Raw genomic sequence first — 11,498 nt, forward strand, 5'->3', positions numbered from 1 at the left:
GACATGCACTTTGCCACTGTCTTTCTCTCTTTTTTTTTTTTTTTTTTTGTTTTGATTGCAAAATCCTTGGGGTCAAGAACCATCTCTACAGATGTGTAGTGCCAGCACAAGAGGGCTGACATGTCTCCAAACCGATGGCAAAGAATAAATGGTACGCAGAAGGCAGGAGGCCAGAGCCTGGTTTATGCTGTACAGCTTTTTATAACGTGAAAACCAACTTCATCCTTGAAAGATAATGGTCTGGGAACCAGGCAAAGGGCATGCGACACAGCCGGCTTGCATATTCATATCACTATTCCCTGGCAGTGCTAGCCTATGCATAATGTCCACAACAAACACGCAGTAATAAAAAAAAACACATCATTTGGGAAGTTGGGCTTGGGGGTGTTCCATGGCAACCGAGCCATGCCGGCTGCATGCTTTTATCCATTATCCGACTCCATGGAAGAACGCTGAGCAGGGGAGGAGGGATGGGAATGGTGAAGCACGGCTTGCCTGTTTGGTTTCTAGCACACCAGTTGCTGTCTGAGTGAAGTGGGTCGCGCTGAGCCTCCTGCTCTATGACTGAATTGTGAACCTGGGGGTTGTCAGGATGGAGGAGGGAACTGGCTGTTGCATGTTAGTGGAGCTAGGTGGAGCTGATTGCCATGGGCTGGAGCTTGTTGAGCTAGCCAGGCTTTCCCATGACCCAGTCCAAAACAGATCAGTATGGCTAGCTACTTGACATGAGGTGGCTGATGACTAACCTTTTTGTTGTAGGCACCTGTCAGAAGGGGAAAAATAGCTCATTCTTCAATGATTAGGTGATTTTTTATTATTTTCAGTCTAGCAAGAATTGGAAGGTATTGATAATTTCATGGCTTCTTCACGCCAGTCTGCCTCTTCCAGTTTTGGAGAAACATCAAGACTTTTGAGCACTTACACCTTTCTGCTTTAGAGCTCTGACAATAGTTAAGGGCAGCTCCTCTGCTGCTTCCTTCACTTTCTTCTATATCTTTTATTCTCTTTCCCATAAATAAGAGAGTTTGTCTGGTGCCCGCGTTCTCCTGTCTGGAGCCAGTGCTGGGATTGGAGAGCAGATGGCATATCGTTATGCCAGATTTGGTGCTGAAATTGTTTTGACTGCTAGGAGGGAAGCTGTGCTGCAGAAGGTAAGAACTTCCTTGCATGAGGGAAGTCATAAGAGATTTGGACTTTTACAAAAAAAAAAAAAACCCAACAACAACAAATTAGTTGTCAGCATGATAAATTTTCCTTCAGAACTGTTGTTGAGCAAAACCAGCTCAGTTAGTTTTGAAATTCTTTCCACTTACGTATAAAGATGGACCATGCCAGTGACAGGTTTTGAGCCTGATTTGCTGGCAGTGTCCTGTGCCATTTTTCCGTACCTGTTCTCCTGGATGGGCTACTTTGTGTTGCCATACACCAGTGCCTGCTGCAATATCCCTGGTTTTTCTTACCAGAAGGCAGTAACACCGCATACTGGGGAGATGCAACCCAGAAGGGAACTTGGCCTGTACAGGAAGATTAATATGCAATGCCTGAACTTTTTAGTGCCTGAACATTTACCTGAGGAAATGGAATGAAGCTGTGTCAGGGGAAGTTCAGATTGGACATTAGGAAAAGATTCTTCATTGAGATGGTGATCAGTCCACTGGAACAGGCTCCCCAGCGAAGCGGTCACGGCACCAAGTCTGTCAGAGGTCAAGGAGCATCTGGATGATGCCCTTAGTCATATTGTTTAGTGTTAGGAAGTCCTGCAAGGAGCAGGGAGTTGGACTCGATGATCCTTATGGGTCCCTTCCAACTCGAGATATTGTATGATTCTATGAACTACAATGCCTGTGCAATATTGTGCAGCTTTTCAGAGACCAAACAGTTCTATTTGTAGCTGTTTTGTTAAAGACTCAAACCTTTTTGTAGGTGAAAATTTTTGACCAGCTTGAATAGATGGGACTCCTTTATCTGTGGTTTATAAACCGGGACAAGATTTAGAGAAGGTATCTCTTAAACTGTGGGGATAGGTGACTTGCAAGGAAAGTTCTTCACTATGAAATGGCACAAAAGGCGAGTTGGGGACAGTGAGCATAAAGATAGTTCCTAATGCCTGGAAGGCATTGTTTCAGCAAATAGGTAAACTGCGTATCATTACTGGGCACCTTCACATACTCAACATAGCAAAGGAACTATGAAAGATTAATACTGCTAGAGCCTTACCAGGTATTTTGGAATGAAAAGAAGCACTTAATGTAAAGCATAACCCTTATTCCAGAAGAGTTCTGCTGAAGAAGACTCTCTTTTTTGGGTGAATCTTGATCCTTTTCCAAGGTAGATTGAATCTGCATCCTGCTAAGAGTTACCTCTGTTTAACTGTCTGGTTAAACAAAGTCTGGATGCAAAATGACCTCTCTGTGGGTCAGGTAGCGGTAGATGTAAAATTAAAGTTTCTCTTTGTCCAGGACTTACTCTCACTGACTGTCGTATGGGGAAAAAACACTGCCTTACAGTACCCTTATTTCTATTCTTCCCCCCCCCCCACTCCATATTGTTTAATTTTTGCGTGTGTGTTCTTTTTCAGGGTGGTGGAGAAATGCCTGACACTTGGAGCAAAGAAAATATTTTATATCCCCGCAGATATGTCTTCCCCTTCAGAGCCTGAAAGGGCAGTTCAGTTTGCTGTCCAAAAGCTGGGTAAGCAGAAGAAAAATGAGATCCTGAGGAAAGACACAAATTTGCTTCTCACTCCAGTTTATACCACATTCCGTTTTTCAATAAAGGTTTAGCTTACACCTGACCTGGTCACGCTTCAGAGATTATAGTTCTTAAGCTATGTCATGCTTCATACTGGCATGCAAGTTTTATGCAACTGATATAAGAGATAAGCCTGATGACACAGTTCTTATGCTGGCTCCTATGGCTCTGCCAATCTTGGCTCCTCTCTGATAACCCTGGAGTTGAAAGGTGCAGGTTTCTGTAGTTTACTTGAGTTCAGGAGGCTGTGGAAGAAGAGGTATCTCTGACTTTTCTGATGTTCGCTGCTTGTCTGGTCAGAACCAGGTGAGCAGAGCAAGGAGAAGGGTTCTGAATCTGATCTCAATTCCATTATTTAAGTGTCTTAATTACTTCATTGTGCTCTTGGTTTTCCCGATGTGGGTGTCTTAAGAAACTGTGTGCAAGTGTGCCGTGATACGGATGACCTGCCAATCCAGTAGCCATCAATTAACACGTTTCTTTTAAACCTTCTGCTGTTTCTGCTGATGCTTTTGCACATGTACATTCCCATACCGACCATAATTTTTTGGTTACAAATTTCTATACTTTTAACTTTGAAAAATAGAGTGTATCACCAGAACTAAGTTGCAAGTCTGCATTACCCTGAAACATCATTTCAGAGAGCTGCTGTCAAAGAACAGCTTTCCTTCCAATTCTACCCTTGAGGAACAGGCACAGCCATTCCCTGATGGACATATTTCATTTATCTTCATGGTAAAGCACTTCCTAGCCTTCTGAGAGAGCAGCTGGTTGGTTCAGCTCTCCCGCTGGCGTTTCTGAGTTCCTTGGTTACTAGTTAGGGGATGGCCCCTTTGTTTGACTGCTTTTTCTCTCCTATCCACAGGGGACTGGATTACCTGGTGTCGAACCACATTGGCATGACCCGTTTCCAGATGTGGGCTGGAGATGTGGAGTACACCCGCCGGCTCATGCAGGTGAGGTTTCCCAGCAGGAGGAGCTCACCTGGAATTGGGTGAGTCTGCTTCTCCGGGGACAGCTTTGGGAAGCTCAAAGGCAAATTCATGTCTATGGCAACGATTGAGAACAAACCTTTTCTTTAATTTGTGTTTCAAGTCAAATTGGAGGCTTTGTTACTAGACAGATGTTTTGCTCAGTTGTTGTACACGTGTGCAGAGGAATGTCTGGGAAGAACTTCACTTCTCTCCTTCCTATCTCCCATTAGCCTGGGACCGTTAGGGATTAATGGGTAGTTATAGGCAGTTGTGCAATATATGTCTGGTTTAGTAAGGCTAATAGGTGAGGATCAAGCACTTCCTACTAATCTACTAAGCAAGCACGCATCATTGCGGAACACAATAAGGTTCTTTGAAATTACATTTGCCTTTTAAGTCTCTGCTCACAGATTCAGAGTTTTCCTATAGAATCGCCTTGGTACCAGGCTTTGGGACCATGAAGATGAAGAGCTGTTTTCTTGATTCAGTCTTCTTAGTGGGGCTGCGCAAGGGCCACTGAGGGAGGTTTCAGGCCAGGCACCTTTGGCCTGGGAGCAGGGGCTCAACGTTTACAGTTTGGAGGATGGACGCTGATTTTGGTCGAGAGTGACGTAAGGCGCTACGTTGAGCCCTTGCTCGGCTAGGCGAGCCCGCAGCCCCAGTGGGAGTGGGGCTGTGCGAGGGCCGCTGAGGGAGGTTTGAGGGCAGGCATGCGTTTTGGGGCTGGCACCTTTGGCCTGGGAGCAGGGGCTGGACTTTTGCAGTTTTGAGGCTGTATGCTGGCCAGGGGTGTGAAGGACTGTCACCTTTTGGGTTTTTTGTACCTTTGAGAGCACTCTTGCCTTACTCTTTGTAGTTTAGGATTTCATCATTCAGCACTTTCCCCCCCGACAATTTGCCCCCCATGCGTTTCCATTCGGTTCCCAAGGACATCTGTGCTTTGTTCAATTCCCTTTTGAGCTCATCACGGCCCCAAGACTTTTGCAGTCTCTCCAGCCCCTTCAGGACCTCTCTAATCCCTGCAACGATGCTTCTTGTTCTGTCAAAACCTTTTCCGAAGCCATCGTTGTGCTCTAGGGCAGTCTTTTTTTTTTTTTTCTGTCTTATAGCATGTTTCTACTTGTTTCCTGATCCTCCAAAGATATACCTTTCTGGTTCAGATTACCTCTTGAGTTTTTCAGAGAAGATGACAGCCTTCATCCATTGTTATCAACACATCTCCCATACTGGGTTTTTTTATGTGCTTTACACTTTATTTTTGTTCTAACTATTTAGGTGGTCATTAGGTTTCTTCACAGACTTTCTGATACATTTCTTGTATTACCATGTTCTTTTGGTGTTTTATGTCTTTTGGGACTCATCTAGTTCTGTTAAGGGAGTCAGTTGGAGAGACCATCAAGGTTATTTGAGTCATCAATGATTTACTGTAAATAATTTACTTTACAACCAGAAATATTTTTGAGAAGGGATTTTTACAGGATCTGTTTTTGTTTTGTCATTCAGTGTTATCTAGAACATCGCATGCATTATCTCCGTAAAAATGATGCGTAACCCCATAGCATCTTGAGTTTTTTTACAGGAAATTAAAGCACTTAATTTTCAATATCGCTATTGAATTTAACAAACTGCTTTCCTACATAGCTCACTATGATATTTATCTTTTTTTCTCTAAACCCTAGGAAAATTAAGCTTAATTATCTACCAGTTGCTGATATAATAGATGCAGCTGAGGTAAAAGAGCAGGTATCATCATTTCCAGTAAGGATCACTTTCTCCATTCAGCACTTTACACAGCCCAAGCTCAAGGCATATCAGAAAATTGCCGTTCCTCCTCCGCTCGCCTTTAAGCCTCGTGGTGGTCGGCCCCACCCCTTGCCCAGGGGATGGTGGGAAGGGCAGTGGGCAGGGCCCGGGGTATATGAGCCACAGGTCTGTGCTAGGGAGCTCATTCAGCTTCTGGGCTTCTCTAGTGTTGGTGCTCTGCTATGCCTCCAGTCAGTGGCAGCTTTTGAGTTAGCTGTTGGTTTTGATGTTTAGGGAAACAGAGGAGCCTGAGGTAAGAGCTTTGGGGATAGTTGAGGTTAAGCAGGATACAGAGAAGAAAATGCACTTGTATGCAGGTTTGGTTTTTTTTTCTAAGCTCATAACTTTGTATTAAGCATTCAGCAGCTTGCAAGATGATTGAATAATGTGCATTTTTCTTCTAGGCTTGTTGTATTTTACTGGAATTCCTGATTTTATTAGAGATGGAACCTTGTTTTTTTTCACCAGTTTTGCTGTATACTATGTAAATTACTGATGTCATCTCTTCTAATAGGACTGATAGTGATATTATCAAGCAGGGTTTAGGGTGAGCATCTTGTGTGCATCTGTTGATGGAGTTTTAGTATTTCTTAGGAAAGCAGCAAGGACATCAGGTACAGCATCTTTCAGGGTACAGGGCAGCTCATCACCTTTCCCAGTTGCCCACGGGCTACCATGTTGTTCCTAGAAACTTTACAGTTTGCGGCAGGTCTCTCATAGATTATAAGCATTAGGGCTTCACTTGCTTGGGGACCCATAGCAGAGCCCAGACTTTGCAGGGAAACAGAGGAGAAGAGCTGCCTGCAGAATGCAGAGCACAACCCAGAAGAGCAGCTCTTGAGGAGTGGCTGACACAGGGGGTTGAGGGGTGCAAATACAGGGAAGGAGCCATCAGAAGGAGTGGAGCTGCTTCCCTGAGAGTTCAGGAGAAGAGAAGGGGCTTCTAAAGTTTTGGGAAAGGGAGGAGGGTTCATCAGCCTTTCTAAGGTCAGCTTTGCAGTTGGATTTGAACGTTGATGAGGTCTGTTCTCTTTTAGTCTCTCTGCAGCTGATGGGAGGTACGGCAGTCCCGAGAGATGCACTGTAAACAATCCCTTCCTCTGTGTCAGAATATGTAGGGCTGCATGTCAGAAGGGTCTCATCTCGGTTTGCTCTAGTATTGGTCATAGCAGTTATGTTCTCTTGTTCATATTTATGTACTGTGTTTTTAGCACCGGTTTCTGTAGTTGTAAGGTGCCTGTTTTGGATCTTTGAGACACCATGTCACAATCATCATGCTTTTTCCATTGGCTGACTGCCTCTGTAATTCCCTAAGGGATTTTGTAGGTAAGGAGGTAGTTGGTGTCACTTACCAACTAAGCCTGAACACAGCAACCTGTAAATGGCAGAGGCAATGAGGAGGAGCGGCTGGGGTAGAACAATGGAAGATGGGAATTGGTGCAGGCAGGCCACAGTTTTGGGCAGCACCTGAGCATGTGGCTTTCGCTTTGGTGGTTTTCCGGTGCTGTAAGCAGCCTTGGAGGGACAAAGCCATATCCCAGTCAGCGGTCTGAGAAGGTGAGCCGGTTGTCAGCTGGGCTGGCATCCCAGAGAAGGATATCATGGCAGCTCGGTTAAGGGTTTCTCTTTGGTTTTACAGGTGCCACATTGGCTGTTTTTTGGAATTGGATAAGGATTTGAGGCAAGCTGCAGCGGTAGCAAGGAGGGGAATGAGACTGGTGACTTCTCCAAGAGTAACAATAATTTTGTCTCTCTTAGCATCTTAAGTACCACAAATGATGATAGCTACAGTGTCCATCTCCAGAAGGCACGGGCAAGTAGAACACCACGGTCCTTTTGAGGAGGCTTGGTATTGTGGGAGAGGTTGGTGTTGACTGGTGTGATGGCTTACTGCTGGCACTGCTCGTTTATGGGGTTGTTCTATGCAGATGATGAAGCAGAACCAGGTGACTGCAGGACTGTCCCAGTTAGCCGATGTGTGGTAGGTATGTATTTGTCAGGGATGGTTTCAGATCCCTGGTGCTCTGAAAGCTAAGGTGATGGACCATGGATGGGGAGGGAGTGGGATGAGGAGGGGGCAAGTTTGGGGGATGCAGGGGAGGGGTTTTAAGTTAGTTAAGGGGAAGAGGGCTGTCTGGGAGCAGTGCCCTTTGGGTGGGCAAAGGGAGCGGGTTACTTGTCAGCATAATGGGCAGGGCAGCTCCAGCCTGTGTCTGTGGTATGTTTGTTGTGTATGTTGTCTTCTGTGTGTTAGCCCTTCCTCGGGTCTCAGTGCCCTCTTTGCGCTCAAGGGGCACGGCATCCATCTCGGGCGCCGTCCCTAGGGTCTCGAATGCCTGTACTCACTGGCGTAGTGCTAATCGGGTGCTTTTCTTGCACAGCAAGCTTACAGCGTGGATCAGTCTTGCATCTCGGAAGTTTCCAGTGGATCCTCTCTTTTTGCAGCCTCATCCTAGGCTGCGTCGGGAGCTCTGCTCTCCAGCCATCCCTTTTCAGGGACTGGGGCTTCCTCCCCGCATCCTTGCGTTCTTAGGTCTTGAAGACCGGCTTCTTGCCACATCCGTCATCTCGGTTTTGACAGTAACTTCTTATAACGGGCCATGACAATCAGTTCTCTTCCGGGGTTGCCGTAGAGCTTCCTCGCCTGGGCGTTGCGCCCTGTCGGTAGTCTTGCTCGACATCGTCTCTGGTCTGGGAGTCATTCTTCTCGCTGAGAGTTTTCTCTCATCTTTGAGTCGTGTGGTTTGTAGCATTCTCTGTAGCCTTGGTCTGTGTGTGTGTGTTGGGTGTGGAGCTGCTCTGCCCGGGGCTGTCGAGTCAGGGTCAGGTGGACTAGCAATAAGAGTGTGTGGTTAGTATGTTGATATGCCCAGTCTGGAATGGTTTGGCTCTCACTCAGCATCTGGGTGACTTGTTTAAGAGTTTAGGTGTTTTTCAGATGTGAACAGGCTAAATGCGCACCAAAGAGCGGCAGTGGAGTGCCATAAGAAGGTGGGGTGGCCGGTGGTGTCAGAGGGAAGAGGTGGCTGGTGGCTGTATGACTACAGTAAGATTTATGTGGGCGTTCTTTACTTTGAATGTGTGAAGCTGGATATCAACACGGGAGGTGACTTGGGCCAGGTGTGCAGTGACTAGCAGGCTGAAGTAGCAGTTATTTTTCAGGTGTCGCATTGCTGGTTAAGATGCAGGTGTCCTTTGTTTGTGTTTTCTAGGTGGGGTGCAAGCATAGCAGCCCAAAATGACAGAGGCCAGGTGAACAAGCAGCTGAGGTAAAGGAGCAGGGGATAGGAATCTGTGTGGGCAGGCTGCGATTTTGGGCGCTGTCTCAGCATGTGCCTTTTTGCTTTTTTTTTTTTTTTTTTTGCAGGTGCTGCAGAGGGGCGAAGCCGTGTGACAATGAGCGATCCGAGAAGGTGAGGCTGTTATCAGTGTCTAGTAGTACAGCACTATCCGGCAACTCAAACATTTTCCTCTCATTTTGCAGGTGCTGTGTGGCCATGTTTGGAACTGGATGCCATTTGAGGTGAGCTACAAGAATAGCAAGGGTGATGCTGGGAGTGGTGACTTCCCACAAATGTAGGAGTAATTTTGTGTCTCTTGGTGTCAGGTGCCAGAAGTGATGACAGCTGCAGTGTGTCTCTGGAACAAGCAGGTGTGTGGAAAGCCGTGGAGCTTCTGAGGAGGGGGGTGTTGTTGGAGAAGATGTTGACCAGGGCAATGCTGGCTGGCTGGCAATGTTTTTTGTTTGGTTTTTTTTTTTTTTTATTGCAGCTGATGAAGAGGAACCTGGGGACTGCAGGAACATCCCAGTTAGCTGATGTGTGGCCCACACGTTTTCTGTTGCGGATGGATTCAGATACCTGGCGCTCTGAAAGCTAGGTTGAGGGACCAGGGCTAGGGAGGGAGTGGGGTGTAGGAAGGGGGCAAGTTTGAGCGTTGCAGGGGAGGGGTTTTATGGTTAGTGCAGGGGAGAGGGCTGTCTGGGAGCAGTCCCCTTTGGGCAGGCAAAGGGAGCAGGTTACCTGTCGGCACAATGCTAGCCTGTGCTGGGCAGGGCAGCTCCAGCCTGTGTTCATGGTGTTGTATATTTTGTCTCCTGTGCCTTAGCCCTTCCTCGGGTGTCAGCGCCCTCTTTTTGCGCTCAAGGGGCATGACATGCTTCTCGGGCACCATCCCTAGGGTCTTGAATGCCTGTACTCATTGGCGTAGTGCCAATCGGGCGCTTCTCTTCTTGCATAGCAAGCTAACAGCGTGCATCGTTCCTGCATCTTGGAAGTTTCTGCTGGGTGCTCTTCTTGCAGCCTCATCCTAGGCTGTGTCGGGAGCTCTGCTCTAAAGCCGTCCCTTTTCAGGGACTGAAGGTTCTTCTCTGCATCCTTGCGTTCTTAGGTCTTGAAGACCGGCTTCTTGCCACATCCGTCATCTCGGTTTTGACAGTAACTTCTTATAACGGGCCATGACAATCAGTTCTCTTCCGGGGTTGCCGTAGAGCTTCCTCGCCTGGGCGTTGCGCCCTGTCGGTAGTCTTGCTCGACATCGTCTCTGGTCCGGGAGTCATTCTTCTCGCTGAGAGTTTTCTCTCATCTTTGAGTCGCATGGTTTGTAGCATTCTCTGTAGCCTGGGGGGGGGGGGGGTGTGGGGGTGTGTGTGTGTGTGTGTGTGTGTGTGTGTTGGGTGTGGAGCTGCTCTGCCCGGGGCTGTCGAGTCAGGGTCAGGTGGACTAGCAATAAGAGTGTACGGTTAGTATGTTGATATGCCCAGTCTGGAATGGTTTGGCTCTCACTCAGCATCTGGGTGACTTGTTTAAGAATTTGGTGTGGTTTTTTCAGATGCAGACAGACAAGATGCGCACCAAAGAGCGGCAGAGGAGGCGAGCAGAGCGCCGTATGAAGGTGGGTCGGCCGGTGGTGTTGGAGGGAAGATCTGGCTGGTGGCTCTATGGCTCCATTAAGACTTGTCTGGGCCTTCTTGATTTTTTGAAGGCGTGAAGCTGGATATCAACACGGGAGGTGACTCGGGCCAGGTGAGCAGTGACTAGCAGGCTGAAGTAGTGGTTATTTTTCAGGTGTCACATTGCTGGTGAAGATGCAGGTATCCTTTGTTTGTGTTTTCTAGGTGGGGTGCAAGCAGGGCAGCCCAAAATGATGGAGGCCGGGTGAGCAAGCGGCTGAGGTAAAGGAGCAGGGGAGAGGAATCCGTGTGGGCAGGCTGCGATTTTGGGCGCTGTCTCAGCATGTGCCTTTTGCTTTGTTTTTGGCAGGTGCTGCAGGGAGCCTCGGAGGGGCGAAGCGGCGTGTCAATGAGCGGTCCCAGAAGGTTAGACGCTTGTCAGTGTCTCATACGAGAGCATTATACGGCAACTCATTTGAGCATTTTCCTCTGGTTTTGCAGGAGCCGTGTGGCCACTGTTGGAACTGGATACGCATTTGAGGTGAGCTGGAAAAATAGCGAGGGCGATCCTGGGAATGGTGGCTTTCCGCCAACGCAGGAGTAACTTTGTGTCTTTTGGCATCCTAGGCGCCACAGGCGATGACAGCCACGGTGTCTGTCTCTGGAAGGAGCAGGTGCGTGGAAAGCCACGGTGGTTACGAGGAGGGGGGTGTTGTGGGAGAGGCTGGTGTTGAGCCGTGCGATGCTGACTGACGGCACTGTTTTATTGTTTGTGTTGTGGGTTTCTTTAATGGTAGCTGATGAAGAGGAACCAAGTGACTGCAGGGCCGTCCTGGTTTGCCAATGCGCGGCACGCAGGTTTTCTGCTGTGGATGGTTCCAGATGCCCGGCCCTCTGAAAGCTAAGTTGAGGGACTAGGGCTAGGGAGGGAGCGGGGTGTAGGAAGGGGGCAAGTTTGAGGGTTGCAGGGGAGGGGTTTTATGGTTAGTGCAGGGGAGAGGGCTGTCTGGGAGCAGCCTTCCTTGGGCGGGCGAAGGGAGCAGGTTACCTGTCGGCACAATGCTAGCCTGTGCTGGGCA

The 11,498-nt window shown here is 47.9% G+C and overlaps 2 long non-coding RNA genes across 3 annotated transcripts; both read left to right on the forward strand.

Moving 5' to 3' along the window:
• Window positions 1-9,133: 9,133 nt before the first annotated feature.
• On the forward strand, window positions 9,134-10,538 carry LOC129200553 (uncharacterized). Of its 2 annotated transcripts, XR_008574971.1 has the most exons (4): window positions 9,134-9,180; window positions 9,300-9,407; window positions 10,359-10,421; window positions 10,512-10,538. It is a non-coding gene; the product is annotated as an uncharacterized LOC129200553 (long non-coding RNA). The 2 variants fall into 2 exon arrangements; XR_008574970.1 differs by having other exon boundaries at window positions 10,359-10,521.
• Window positions 10,539-10,656: 118 nt separating this feature from the next.
• Window positions 10,657-11,284, forward strand: LOC129200554 (uncharacterized). Its single transcript, XR_008574972.1, has 5 exons — window positions 10,657-10,701; window positions 10,790-10,845; window positions 10,921-10,960; window positions 11,047-11,093; window positions 11,217-11,284. It is a non-coding gene; the product is annotated as an uncharacterized LOC129200554 (long non-coding RNA).
• The last annotated feature ends 214 nt before the right edge of the window (window positions 11,285-11,498 follow it).

The sequence above is a fragment of the Grus americana genome, unplaced genomic scaffold (genome assembly GCF_028858705.1).
Source record: "Grus americana isolate bGruAme1 unplaced genomic scaffold, bGruAme1.mat scaffold_287, whole genome shotgun sequence".
NCBI lineage: Eukaryota > Metazoa > Chordata > Aves > Gruiformes > Gruidae > Grus > Grus americana.